Below are 14,735 nucleotides of genomic sequence, written 5' to 3' on the forward strand. Positions count from 1 at the left end.
TTATAAAATGAGAGTAAATCAAATTCTTTATAAAATGAGAGTAAATCAAACCCTTTATAAAATGAGAGTAAATCAAACCCTTTATAAAATGACAGTAAATCAAACCCTTTATAAAATGAGAGTAAATCAAATTCTTTATAAAATGACAGTAAATCAAATCCTTTATAAAATGAGAGTAAATCAAACCCTTTATAAAATGAGAGTAAATCAAACCCTTTATAAAATGAGAGTAAATCAAATCCTTTATAAAATGAGAGTAAATCAAACCCTTTATAAAATGACAGTAAATCAAATTCTTTATAAAATGAGAGTAAATCAAATCCTTTATAAAATGAGAGTAAATAAAACCCTTTATAAAATGAGAGTAAATCAAACCCTTTATAAAATGAGAGTAAATCAAACCCTTTATAAAATGAGAGTAAATCAAACCCTTTATAAAATGAGAGTAAATCAAATCCTTTATAAAATGAGAGTAAATCAAATTCTTTATAAAATGAGAGTAAATCAAACCCTTTATAAAATGAGAGTAAATCAAACCCTTTATAAAATGAGAGTAAATCAAATCCTTTATAAAATGAGAGTAAATCAAACCCTTTATAAAATGAGAGTAAATCAAACCCTTTATAAAATGAGAGTAAATCAAACCCTTTATAAAATGAGAGTAAATCAAATCCTTTATAAAATGACAGTAAATCAAACCCTTTATAAAATGAGAGTAAATCAAACCCTTTATAAAATGACAGTAAATCAAATCCTTTATAAAATGAGAGTAAATCAAATCCTTTATAAAATGACAGTAAATCAAATCCTTTATAAAATGACAGTAAATCAAACCCTTTATAAAATGAGAGTAAATCAAACCCTTTATAAAATGAGAGTAAATCAAACCCTTTATAAAATGAGAGTAAATCAAATCCTTTATAAAATGAGAGTAAATCAAATCCTTTATAAAATGAGAGTAAATCAAATTCTTTATAAAATGAGAGTAAATCAAATCCTTTATAAAATGACAGTAAATCAAACCCTTTATAAAATGAGAGTAAATCAAATTCTTTATAAAATGAGAGTAAATCAAACCCTTTATAAAATGAGAGTAAATCAAACCCTTTATAAAATGAGAGTAAATCAAATTCTTTATAAAATGAGAGTAAATCAAACCCTTTATAAAATGAGAGTAAATCAAACCCTTTATAAAATGAGAGTAAATCAAATCCTTTATAAAATGAGAGTAAATCAAATCCTTTATAAAATGAGAGTAAATCAAACCCTTTATAAAATGAGAGTAAATCAAACCCTTTATAAAATGACAGTAAATCAAACCCTTTATAAAATGAGAGTAAATCAAATCCTTTATAAAATGAGAGTAAATCAAACCCTTTATAAAATGAGAGTAAATCAAACCCCTTATAAAATGAGAGTAAATCAAATCCTTTATAAAATGACAGTAAATCAAATCCTTTATAAAATGAGAGTAAATCAAACCCTTTATAAAATGAGAGTAAATCAAACCCTTTATAAAATGAGAGTAAATCAAACCCTTTATAAAATGAGAGTAAATCAAATCCTTTATAAAATGAGAGTAAATCAAACCCTTTATAAAATGAGAGTAAATCAAACCCTTTATAAAATGAGAGTAAATCAAATCCTTTATAAAATGACCGTAAATCAAACCCTTTATAAAATGAGAGTGAATCAAACTCTTTATAAAATGACAGTAAATCAAACCCTTTATAAAATGAGAGTAAATCAAACCCTTTATAAAATGAGAGTAAATCAAACCCTTTATAAAATGACAGTAAATCAAATCCTTTATAAAATGAGAGTAAATCAAACCCTTTATAAAATGAGAGTAAATCAAACCCTTTATAAAATGAGAGTAAATCAAACCCTTTATAAAATGAGAGTAAATCAAATCCTTTATAAAATGAGAGTAAATCAAACCCTTTATAAAATGAGAGTAAATCAAACCCTTTATAAAATGAGAGTAAATCAAATCCTTTATAAAATGAGAGTAAATCAAACCCTTTATAAAATGAGAGTAAATCAAATTCTTTATAAAATGACAGTAAATCAAACCCTTTATAAAATGAGAGTAAATCAAACCCTTTATAAAATGAGAGTAAATCAAACCCTTTATAAAATGAGAGTAAATCAAATCCTTTATAAAATGACAGTAAATCAAACCCTTTATAAAATGAGAGTAAATCAAATCCTTTATAAAATGAGAGTAAATCAAATCCTTTATAAAATGAGAGTAAATCAAACCCTTTATAAAATGAGAGTAAATCAAACCTTTTATAAAATGAGAGTAAATCAAATCCTTTATAAAATGAGAGTAAATCAAATCCTTTATAAAATGACAGTAAATCAAATCCTTTATAAAATGAGAGTAAATCAAACCCTTTATAAAATGACAGTAAATCAAACCCTTTATAAAATGACAGTAAATCAAATCCTTTATAAAATGAGAGTAAATCAAATCCTTTATAAAATGACAGTAAATCAAATCCTTTATAAAATGACAGTAAATCAAACCCTTTATAAAATGACAGTAAATCAAATTCTTTATAAAATGAGAGTAAATCAAATTCTTTATAAAATGACAGTAAATCCAATCCTTTATAAAATGAGAGTAAATCAAATCCTTTATAAAATGACAGTAAATCAAACCCTTTATAAAATGAGAGTAAATCAAATCCTTTATAAAATGAGAGTAAATCAAATCCTTTATAAAATGAGAGTAAATCAAACCCTTTATAAAATGAGAGTAAATCAAACCTTTTATAAAATGAGAGTAAATCAAATCCTTTATAAAATGAGAGTAAATCAAATCCTTTATAAAATGACAGTAAATCAAATCCTTTATAAAATGAGAGTAAATCAAACCCTTTATAAAATGACAGTAAATCAAACCCTTTATAAAATGACAGTAAATCAAATCCTTTATAAAATGAGAGTAAATCAAACCCTTTATAAAATGACAGTAAATCAAACCCTTTATAAAATGACAGTAAATCAAATTCTTTATAAAATGAGAGTAAATCAAATTCTTTATAAAATGAGAGTAAATCAAACCCTTTATAAAATGACAGTAAATCAAACCCTTTATAAAATGACAGTAAATCAAACCCTTTATAAAATGACAGTAAATCAAACCCTTTATAAAATGACAGTAAATCAAATTCTTTATAAAATGAGAGTAAATCAAATTCTTTATAAAATGACAGTAAATCCAATCCTTTATAAAATGAGAGTAAATCAAATCCTTTATAAAATGACAGTAAATCAAACCCTTTATAAAATGACAGTAAATCAAACCCTTTATAAAATGACAGTAAATCAAATTCTTTATAAAATGAGAGTAAATCAAATTCTTTATAAAATGACAGTAAATCCAATCCTTTATAAAATGAGAGTAAGTCAAATCCTTTATAAAATGACAGTAAATCAAACCCTTTATAAAATGAGAGTAAATCAAATCCTTTATAAAATGAGAGTAAATCAAATCCTTTATAAAATGAGAGTAAATCAAACCCTTTATAAAATGAGAGTAAATCAAACCTTTTATAAAATGAGAGTAAATCAAATCCTTTATAAAATGAGAGTAAATCAAACCTTTATAAAATGACAGTAAATCAAATCCTTTATAAAATGAGAGTAAATCAAACCCTTTATAAAATGACAGTAAATCAAACCCTTTATAAAATGACAGTAAATCAAATCCTTTATAAAATGAGAGTAAATCAAATCCTTTATAAAATGACAGTAAATCAAACCCTTTATAAAATGACAGTAAATCAAACCCTTTATAAAATGACAGTAAATCAAATTCTTTATAAAATGAGAGTAAATCAAATTCTTTATAAAATGACAGTAAATCCAATCCTTTATAAAATGACAGTAAATCCAATCCTTTATAAAATGACAGTAAATCAAATTCTTTATAAAATGACAGTAAATCAAATCCTTTATAAAATGAGAGTAAATCAAATCCTTTATAAAATGACAGTAAATCAACCCTTTATAAAATGAGAGTAAATCAAATTCTTTATAAAATGACAGTAAATCAAACCCTTTATAAAATGAGAGTAAATCAAATCCTTTATAAAATGAGAGTAAATCAAATCCTTTATAAAATGAGAGTAAATCAAACCCTTTATAAAATGAGAGTAAATCAAATCCTTTATAAAATGACAGTAAATCAAACCCTTTATAAAATGAGAGTAAATCAAATCCTTTATAAAATGAGAGTAAATCAAACCCTTTATAAAATGAGAGTAAATCAAACCCTTTATAAAATGAGAGTAAATTAAATCCTTTATAAAATGAGAGTAAATCAAATTCTTTATAAAATGACAGTAAATCAAACCCTTTATAAAATGAGAGTAAATCAAACCCTTTATAAAATGAGAGTAAATCAAATTCTTTATAAAATGAGAGTAAATCAAACCCTTTATAAAATGAGAGTAAATCAAACCCCTTATAAAATGAGAGTAAATCAAACCCTTTATAAAATGAGAGTAAATCAAACCCTTTATAAAATGAGAGTAAATCAAACCCTTTATAAAATGAGAGTAAATCAAACCCTTTATAAAATGACAGTAAATCAAACCCTTTATAAAATGAGAGTAAATCAAACCCTTTATAAAATGAGAGTAAATCAAATTCTTTATAAAATGAGAGTAAATCAAACCCTTTATAAAATGACAGTAAATCAAACCCTTTATAAAATGAGAGTAAATCAAACCCCTTATAAAATGAGAGTAAATCCAACCCTTTATAAAATGAGAGTAAATCAAACCCTTTATAAAATGAGAGTAAATCAAACCCTTTATAAAATGAGAGTAAATCAAACCCTTTATAAAATGAGAGTAAATCAAACCCTTTATAAAATGAGAGTAAATCAAACCCTTTATAAAATGAGAGTAAATCAAATTCTTTATAAAATGAGAGTAAATCAAATTCTTTATAAAATAAGAGTAAATCAAATTCTTTATAAAATGACAGTAAATCAAATCCTTTATAAAATGACAGTAAATCAAATCCTTTATAAAATGACAGTAAATCAAATTCTTTATAAAATGAGAGTAAATCAAATCCTTTATAATATGACAGTAAATCAAATTCTTTATAAAATGAGAGTAAATCAAATTCTTTATAAAATGACAGTAAATTAAATTCTTTATAAAATGAGAGTAAATCAAATCCTTTATAAAATGAGAGTAAATCAAATCCTTTATAAAATGAGAGTAAATCAAATCCTTTATAAAATGACAGTAAATAAAATCCTTTATAATATGACAGTAAATCAAATTCTTTATAAAATGACAGTAAATCAAATCCTTTATAAAATGAGAGTAAATCAAATTCTTTATAAAATGAGAGTAAATCAAATCCTTTATAAAATGCGAGTAAATCAAATCCTTTATAAAATGACAGTAAATCAAATCCTTTATAATATGACAGTAAATCAAATCCTTTATAAAATGACAGTAAATCAAATTCTTTATAAAATGACAGTAAATCAAATCCTTTATAAAATGAGAGTAAATCAAATTCTTTATAAAATGAGAGTAAATCAAATTCTTTATAAAATGAGAGTAAATCAAATCCTTTATAAAATGAGAGTAAATCAAATCCTTTATAAAATGACAGTAAATCAAATCCTTTATAATATGACAGTAAATCAAATCCTTTATAAAATGACAGTAAATCAAATTCTTTATAAAATGAGAGTAAATCAAATCCTTTATAATATGACAGTAAATCAAATTCTTTATAAAATGACAGTAAATCAAATCCTTTATAAAATGACAGTAAATCAAATCCTTTATAAAATGAGAGTAAATCAAATCCTTTATAAAATGACAGTAAATCAAATCCTTTATAAAATGACAGTAAATCAAATCCTTTATAAAATGACAGTAAATCAAATTCTTTATAAAATGACAGTAAATCAAATTCTTTATAAAATGAGAGTAAATCAAATTCTTTATAAAATGAGAGTAAATCAAATTCTTTATAAAATGACAGTAAATCAAATTCTTTATAAAATGAGAGTAAATCAAATTCTTTATAAAATGACAGTAAATCAAATTCTTTATAAAATGACAGTAAATCAAATCCTTTATAAAATGAGAGTAAATCAAATTCTTTATAAAATGAGAGTAAATCAAATTCTTTATAAAATGACAGTAAATCAAATCCTTTATAAAATGAGAGTAAATCAAATTCTTTATAAAATGAGAGTAAATCAAATTCTTTATAAAATGACAGTAAATCAAATCCTTTATAAAATGACAGTAAATCAAATCCTTTATAAAATGACAGTAAATCAAATTCTTTATAAAATGAGAGTAAATCAAATCCTTTATAATATGACAGTAAATCAAATTCTTTATAAAATGACAGTAAATCAAATTCTTTATAAAATGAGAGTAAATCAAATTCTTTATAATATGACAGTAAATCAAATTCTTTATAAAATGAGAGTAAATCAAATTCTTTATAATTTGACAGTAAATCAAATCCTTTATAAAATGACAGTAAATCAAATTCTTTATAAAATGAGAGTAAATCAAATCCTTTATAATATGACAGTAAATCAAATTCTTTATAAAATGACAGTAAATCAAATTCTTTATAAAATGAGAGTAAATCAAATTCTTTATAATATGACAGTAAATCAAATTCTTTATAAAATGACAGTAAATCAAACCCTTTATAAAATGAGAGTAAATCAAATCCATTATAAAATGACAGTAAATCAAATCCTTTATAAAATGAGAGTAAATCAAATCCTTTATAAAATGACAGTAAATCAAATCCTTTATAAAATGACAGTAAATCAAATCCTTTATAAAATGACAGTAAATCAAATCCTTTATAAAATGAGAGTAAATCAAATCCTTTATAAAATGAGAGTAAATTAAATCCTTTATAAAATGACAGTAAATCAAATTCTTTATAAAATGAGAGTAAATCAAATTCTTTATAATATGACAGTAAATCAAATCCTTTATAAAATGACAGTAAATCAAATTCTTTATAAAATGAGAGTAAATCAAATCCTTTATAATATGACAGTAAATCAAATTCTTTATAAAATGACAGTAAATCAAATTCTTTATAAAATGAGAGTAAATCAAATTCTTTATAATATGACAGTAAATCAAATTCTTTATAAAATGACAGTAAATCAAACCCTTTATAAAATGAGAGTAAATCAAATCCTTTATAAAATGACAGTAAATCAAATCCTTTATAAAATGAGAGTAAATCAAATCCTTTATAAAATGACAGTAAATCAAATCCTTTATAAAATGACAGTAAATCAAATCCTTTATAAAATGAGAGTAAATCAAATCCTTTATAAAATGACAGTAAATTAAATCCTTTATAAAATGACAGTAAATCAAATCCTTTATAAAATGACAGTAAATCAAATCCTTTATAAAATGACAGTAAATTAAATCCTTTATAAAATGACAGTAAATCAAATTCTTTATAAAATGAGAGTAAATCAAATCCTTTATAAAATGACAGTAAATTAAATCCTTTATAAAATGAGAGTAAATCAAATCCTTTATAAAATGACAGTAAATCAAATCCTTTATAAAATGACAGTAAATCAAATCCTTTATAAAATGACAGTAAATTAAATCCTTTATAAAATGACAGTAAATCAAATCCTTTATAAAATGAGAGTAAATCAAATCCTTTATAAAATGACAGTAAATCAAATCCTTTATAAAATGACAGTAAATCAAATCCTTTATAAAATGACAGTAAATCAAATCCTTTATAAAATGACAGTAAATCAAATCCTTTATAAAATGACAGTAAATCAAATTCTTTATAAAATGACAGTAAATCAAATTCTTTATAAAATGAGAGTAAATCAAATTCTTTATAAAATGAGAGTAAATCAAATTCTTTATAAAATGACAGTAAATCAAATTCTTTATAAAATGAGAGTAAATCAAATTCTTTATAAAATGACAGTAAATCAAATTCTTTATAAAATGACAGTAAATCAAATCCTTTATAAAATGAGAGTAAATCAAATTCTTTATAAAATGAGAGTAAATCAAATTCTTTATAAAATGAGAGTAAATCAAATTCTTTATAAAATGAGAGTAAATCAAATCCTTTATAAAATGACAGTAAATCAAATTCTTTATAAAATGAGAGTAAATCAAATTCTTTATAAAATGAGAGTAAATCAAATTCTTTATAAAATGACAGTAAATCAAATTCTTTATAAAATGAGAGTAAATCAAATTCTTTATAAAATGAGAGTAAATCAAATCCTTTATAATATGACAGTAAATCAAATTCTTTATAAAATGAGAGTAAATCAAATTCTTTATAAAATGAGAGTAAATCAAATTCTTTATAAAATGAGAGTAAATCAAATTCTTTATAAAATGAGAGTAAATCAAATTCTTTATAAAATGACAGTAAATCAAATTCTTTATAAAATGAGAGTAAATCAAATCCTTTATAAAATGACAGTAAATCAAATTCTTTATAAAATGACAGTAAATCAAATCCTTTATAAAATGAGAGTAAATCAAATCCTTTATAAAATGACAGTAAATCAAATTCTTTATAAAATGACAGTAAATCAAATCCTTTATAAAATGACAGTAAATCAAATTCTTTATAAAATGAGAGTAAATCAAATTCTTTATAAAATGAGAGTAAATCAAATTCTTTATAAAATGAGAGTAAATCAAATTCTTTATAAAATGAGAGTAAATCAAATTCTTTATAAAATGAGAGTAAATCAAATTCTTTATAATATGACAGTAAATCAAATCCTTTATAAAATGACAGTAAATCAAATTCTTTATAAAATGACAGTAAATCAAATCCTTTATAAAATGACAGTAAATCAAATCCTTTATAAAATGACAGTAAATCAAATCCTTTATAAAATGAGAGTAAATCAAATCCTTTATAAAATGACAGTAAATCAAATTCTTTATAAAATGAGAGTAAATCAAATCCTTTATAAAATGACAGTAAATCAAATCCTTTATAAAATGAGAGTAAATCAAATTCTTTATAAAATGACAGTAAATCAAATCCTTTATAAAATGAGAGTAAATAAAATCCTTTATAAAATGACAGTAAATCAAATTCTTTATAAAATGACAGTAAATCAAATCCTTTATAAAATGAGAGTAAATCAAACCCTTTATAAAATGACAGTAAATCAAATTCTTTATAAAATGAGAGTAAATCAAATCCTTTATAAAATGACAGTAAATCAAATTCTTTATAAAATGACAGTAAATCAAATCCTTTATAAAATGCCAGTAAATCAAATCCTTTATAAAATGAGAGTAAATCAAATTCTTTATAAAATGAGAGTAAATCAAATTCTTTATAAAATGAGAGTAAATCAAATTCTTTATAAAATGACAGTAAATCAACTTCTTTATAAAATGACAGTAAATCAAATCCTTTATAAAATGAGAGTAAATCAAATTCTTTATAAAATGACAGTAAATCAAATCCTTTATAAAATGACAGTAAATCAAATCCTTTATAAAATGAGAGTAAATCAAATCCTTTATAAAATGAGAGTAAATAAAATTCTTTATAAAATGAGAGTAAATCAAATCCTTTATAAATTGACAGTAAATCAAATCCTTTATAAAATGACAGTAAATCAAATTCTTTATAAAATGAGAGTAAATCAAATTCTTTATAAAATGACAGTAAATCAAATTCTTTATAAAATGAGAGTAAATCAAATTCTTTATAAAATGAGAGTAAATCAAATCCTTTATAAAATGACAGGAAATCAAACCCTTTATAAAATGAGAGTAAATCAAATCCTTTATAAAATGAGAGTAAATCAAATCCTTTATAAAATGACAGTAAATCAAATCCTTTATAAAATGACAGTAAATCAAATTCTTTATAAAATGAGAGTAAATCAAATCCTTTATAAAATGACAGTAAATCCAATCCTTTATAAAATGACAGTAAATCAAATTCTTTATAAAATGAGAGTAAATCAAATCCTTTATAAAATGACAGTAAATCAAATCCTTTATAAAATGACAGTAAATCAAATTCTTTATAAAATGAGAGTAAATCAAATTCTTTATAAAATGACAGTAAATCAAATTCTTTATAAAATGAGAGTAAATCAAATCCTTTATAAAATGACAGTAAATCCAATCCTTTATAAAATGACAGTAAATCAAATCCTTTATAAAATGAGAGTAAATCAAATCCTTTATAAAATGAGAGTAAATCAAATCCTTTATAAAATGACAGTAAATCAAATCCTTTATAAAATGACAGTAAATCAAATTCTTTATAAAATGACAGTAAATCAAATTCTTTATAAAATGAGAGTAAATCAAATCCTTTATAAAATGACAGTAAATCAAATCCTTTATAAAATGACAGTAAATCAAATTCTTTATAAAATGACAGTAAATCAAATTCTTTATAAAATGAGAGTAAATCAAATTCTTTATAAAATGAGAGTAAATCAAATCCTTTATAAAATGACAGTAAATCAAACCCTTTATAAAATGAGAGTAAATCAAATCCTTTATAAAATGAGAGTAAATCAAATCCTTTATAAAATGACAGTAAATCAAATCCTTTATAAAATGACAGTAAATCAAATTCTTTATAAAATGAGAGTAAATCAAATTCTTTATAAAATGACAGTAAATCCAATCCTTTATAAAATGACAGTAAATCAAATTCTTTATAAAATGAGAGTAAATCAAATCCTTTATAAAATGACAGTAAATCAAATCCTTTATAAAATGACAGTAAATCAAATTCTTTATAAAATGAGAGTAAATCAAATCCTTTATAAAATGACAGTAAATCAAATCCTTTATAAAATGAGAGTAAATCAAATTCTTTATAAAATGAGAGTAAATCAAATCCTTTATAAAATGACAGTAAATCAAATTCTTTATAAAATGACAGTAAATCAAATTCTTTATAAAATGAGAGTAAATCAAATCCTTTATAAAATGACAGTAAATCAAATCCTTTATAAAATGACAGTAAATCAAATTCTTTATAAAATGACAGTAAATCAAATTCTTTATAAAATGAGAGTAAATCAAATCCTTTATAAAATGAGAGTAAATCAAATCCTTTATAAAATGACAGTAAATCAAATTCTTTATAAAATGACAGTAAATCAAATCCTTTATAAAATGACAGTAAATCAAATTCTTTATAAAATGACAGTAAATCAAATTCTTTATAAAATGACAGTAAATCAAATCCTTTATAAAATGACAGTAAATCAAATCCTTTATAAAATGAGAGTAAATCAAATTCTTTATAAAATGAGAGTAAATCAAATTCTTTATAAAATGAGAGTAAATCAAATTCTTTATAAAATGACAGTAAATCAAATTCTTTATAAAATGACAGTAAATCAAATCCTTTATAAAATGAGAGTAAATCAAATTCTTTATAAAATGACAGTAAATCAAATCCTTTATAAAATGACAGTAAATCAAATCCTTTATAAAATGAGAGTAAATCAAATCCTTTATAAAATTAGAGTAAATCAAATTCTTTATAAAATGAGAGTAAATCAAATCCTTTATAAAATGACAGTAAATCAAATCCTTTATAAAATGACAGTAAATCAAATTCTTTATAAAATGAGAGTAAATCAAATTCTTTATAAAATGACAGTAAATCAAATTCTTTATAAAATGAGAGTAAATCAAATTCTTTATAAAATGAGAGTAAATCAAATCCTTTATAAAATGACAGTAAATCAAACCCTTTATAAAATGAGAGTAAATCAAATCCTTTATAAAATGAGAGTAAATCAAATCCTTTATAAAATGACAGTAAATCAAATCCTTTATAAAATGACAGTAAAACCAAATTCTTTATAAAATGAGAGTAAATCAAATCCTTTATAAAATGACAGTAAATCCAATCCTTTATAAAATGACAGTAAATCAAATTCTTTATAAAATGAGAGTAAATCAAATCCTTTATAAAATGACAGTAAATCAAATCCTTTATAAAATGACAGTAAATCAAATTCTTTATAAAATGAGAGTAAATCAAATTCTTTATAAAATGACAGTAAATCAAATTCTTTATAAAATGAGAGTAAATCAAATCCTTTATAAAATGACAGTAAATCCAATCCTTTATAAAATGACAGTAAATCAAATCCTTTATAAAATGAGAGTAAATCAAATCCTTTATAAAATGAGAGTAAATCAAATCCTTTATAAAATGACAGTAAATCAAATCCTTTATAAAATGACAGTAAATCAAATTCTTTATAAAATGACAGTAAATCAAATTCTTTATAAAATGAGAGTAAATCAAATCCTTTATAAAATGACAGTAAATCAAATCCTTTATAAAATGACAGTAAATCAAATTCTTTATAAAATGACAGTAAATCAAATTCTTTATAAAATGAGAGTAAATCAAATTCTTTATAAAATGAGAGTAAATCAAATCCTTTATAAAATGACAGTAAATCAAACCCTTTATAAAATGAGAGTAAATCAAATCCTTTATAAAATGAGAGTAAATCAAATCCTTTATAAAATGACAGTAAATCAAATCCTTTATAAAATGACAGTAAATCAAATTCTTTATAAAATGAGAGTAAATCAAATTCTTTATAAAATGAGAGTAAATCAAATTCTTTATAAAATGACAGTAAATCCAATCCTTTATAAAATGACAGTAAATCAAATTCTTTATAAAATGAGAGTAAATCAAATCCTTTATAAAATGACAGTAAATCAAATCCTTTATAAAATGACAGTAAATCAAATTCTTTATAAAATGAGAGTAAATCAAATCCTTTATAAAATGACAGTAAATCAAATCCTTTATAAAATGAGAGTAAATCAAATTCTTTATAAAATGAGAGTAAATCAAATCCTTTATAAAATGACAGTAAATCAAATTCTTTATAAAATGACAGTAAATCAAATTCTTTATAAAATGAGAGTAAATCAAATCCTTTATAAAATGACAGTAAATCAAATCCTTTATAAAATGACAGTAAATCAAATTCTTTATAAAATGACAGTAAATCAAATTCTTTATAAAATGAGAGTAAATCAAATCCTTTATAAAATGAGAGTAAATCAAATCCTTTATAAAATGACAGTAAATCAAATTCCTTTATAAAATGACAGTAAATCAAATCCTTTATAAAATGACAGTAAATCAAATTCTTTATAAAATGACAGTAAATCAAATTCTTTATAAAATGAGAGTAAATCAAATTCTTTATAAAATGAGAGTAAATCAAATCCTTTATAAAATGACAGTAAATCAAATCCTTTATAAAATGAGAGTAAATCAAATCCTTTATAAAATGACAGTAAATCAAATCCTTTATAAAATGACAGTAAATCAAATCCTTTATAAAATGAGAGTAAATCAAATTCTTTATAAAATGACAGTAAATCAAATTCTTTATAAAATGACAGTAAATCAAATCCTTTATAAAATGACAGTAAATCAAATCCTTTATAAAATGACAGTAAATCCTTTATAAAATGACAGTAAATCAAATCCTTTATAAAATGAGAGTAAATCAAATCCTTTATAAAATGACAGTAAATCAAATTCTTTATAAAATGACAGTAAATCAAATCCTTTATAAAATGAGAGTAAATCAAATTCTTTATAAAATGACAGTAAATCAAATCCTTTATAAAATGACAGTAAATCAAATTCTTTATAAAATGAGAGTAAATCAAATCCTTTATAAAATGACAGTAAATCAAATTCTTTATAAAATGAGAGTAAATCAAATCCTTTATAAAATGACAGTAAATCAAATCCTTTATAAAATGACAGTAAATCAAATCCTTTATAAAATGAGAGTAAATCAAATCCTTTATAAAATGAGAGTAAATCAAATTCTTTATAAAATGAGAGTAAATCAAATCCTTTATAAAATGACAGTAAATCAAATCCTTTATAAAATGACAGTAAATCAAATTCTTTATAAAATGAGAGTAAATCAAATTCTTTATAAAATGACAGTAAATCAAATTCTTTATAAAATGAGAGTAAATCAAATTCTTTATAAAATGAGAGTAAATCAAATCCTTTATAAAATGACAGTAAATCAAACCCTTTATAAAATGAGAGTAAATCAAATCCTTTATAAAATGAGAGTAAATCAAATCCTTTATAAAATGACAGTAAATCAAATCCTTTATAAAATGACAGTAAATCAAATTCTTTATAAAATGAGAGTAAATCAAATCCTTTATAAAATGACAGTAAATCAAATCCTTTATAAAATGACAGTAAATCAAATTCTTTATAAAATGAGAGTAAATCAAATCCTTTATAAAATGACAGTAAATCAAATCCTTTATAAAATGACAGTAAATCAAATTCTTTATAAAATGAGAGTAAATCAAATTCTTTATAAAATGACAGTAAATCAAATTCTTTATAAAATGAGAGTAAATCAAATCCTTTATAAAATGACAGTAAATCCAATCCTTTATAAAATGACAGTAAATCAAATCCTTTATAAAATGAGAGTAAATCAAATCCTTTATAAAATGAGAGTAAATCAAATCCTTTATAAAATGACAGTAAATCAAATCCTTTATAAAATGACAGTAAATCAAATTCTTTATAAAATGACAGTAAATCAAATTCTTTATAAAATGAGAGTAAATCAAATCCTTTATAAAATGACAGTAAATCAAATC

The 14,735-nt window shown here is 21.7% G+C and overlaps 1 protein-coding gene across 3 annotated transcripts in view; it reads left to right on the forward strand.

The window, feature by feature from the left end:
* Positions 1-14,735, forward strand: part of LOC145293291 (elongator complex protein 4-like) — a 328,271-nt gene that overhangs the window by 282,732 nt on the left and 30,804 nt on the right. The window lies entirely within an intron of this gene.

The sequence above is a fragment of the Euprymna scolopes genome, chromosome 14 (assembly GCF_053919585.1).
Source record: "Euprymna scolopes isolate OS-2025 chromosome 14, ASM5391958v1, whole genome shotgun sequence".
Classification (NCBI taxonomy): Eukaryota; Metazoa; Mollusca; class Cephalopoda; order Sepiida; family Sepiolidae; genus Euprymna; species Euprymna scolopes.